Genomic DNA, 1,414 nt, shown 5'->3' with positions numbered 1-1,414 from the left:
AATTTCCTTTTTTGTTAACCCAGGAGAAATGCAACATTTCGCACTAACCTCCACTACCCAACTAAAATTCCTGGAGGGAGGGGCGTTCGAGAGGAGTTTTAACCTGCATTTCAGGTTCAACCCCCCTTTTGAGCCACCCGAATCTTGGAATCCCACCCGAGGAAGATCCCGGTACTTCCCCTTTTTTGAGAAACAATCCCGATTTGTTACCATCGTTCCTGCCTCTTCCTGGTCAACGTGGAAAATTCAATCCCAGAATCCCCGCCCTTAAAGAGCACTCTCTATACCTAGCCTCCAAGTAATTGGATTACAGGAGTACACCACCACCGCCACCACCACTTCCGGCTTCCCTACATTTTCCCCCGCCATTTTTTTTTTTTTAAAGATATTTTAAAAAAAAAACCTTTAGAAAATTATAATTAAATTTTTAATTTTCTTTTTTCTTTTTTTTTTTTTCTTGTCGTTCTTAATAGAAACTAGTTAAGTTTATAAAAAAAAAATAAGAATAATAATAATAATAATGAAATGTCAACTTTATTTTTTAGAAGGCGGGGGGGGAGGGGAAAAAAAGTATTTTTCCACCGGGAAAAAAAGGATTAAAGGCTTAATTTTATTGAATTTTCCTGTTTTAAGTTTTCATAATTTATTATTCGAATAATAATAAAAACGTTTTTTTTTTTTTTTCTACCGTCAATATTTTAGTTTTAATTTTTTTTTTCTTCTTTATCATTATTATTATTATTAAAATCAATTGAAATGAATAAAGAAAAAAAGAGAGAGAGAGAGAGAGAGAAATTTATGTTCGAATCTTAAGTAAAACAGTCAGGTTTAAGGGGTTTTTCAATTTTAAAAAGTGGAACTGTCTCCATTATTTGTCCCAAACGTATAGTTTTGAAACACGTTGGAAAATTCACAGTAATTTTATTATTGTTTCGGAAAAAAAAAAAATTTTCCTTCTTTTTTCTTTTTCTTTTCCTTTTAAATTATTGAAAAAAAAGAAAAAATATAGAAAATATGGTTTTTTATTTATTTATGCATTCGGGAATGCATTTAAAAAAAAAATAAAAAATTCCCCCTCTCCCCTCCCTCGCTCCCTCCCTTTTTGTAAAAAACAATCGTGGAATTATTTAAAAAAAAAAAAAAAAAGTTTTTAAACATTTATCCACAATTTTAAATAAATAAATAAATAATAATAATTTATTTATAAATTTTAACAGATTTCGTTCGATGGATTAAAAACGAATGGAAAAAGTTAAAAATAAAAAATTAAAATGTCGCATGTGCTATTATTATTATTATTATTATTTTTTAAAACATTTATCGCATCAAATTATAAATGTAGGAAGAGTTTTTGGTAAATATTGGTCGTCAAAATGATTTCATAATATTGACATTATTTCAGGGAGAAAACAAA

The sequence above is a fragment of the Pediculus humanus genome, genomic scaffold (genome assembly GCF_000006295.1).
Source record: "Pediculus humanus corporis 1103172107803 genomic scaffold, whole genome shotgun sequence".
NCBI classification, from domain to species: domain Eukaryota; kingdom Metazoa; phylum Arthropoda; class Insecta; order Psocodea; family Pediculidae; genus Pediculus; species Pediculus humanus.
The sequence above is the reverse complement of the archived record's forward strand: the minus strand, read 5'-3'. Positions refer to the sequence as shown.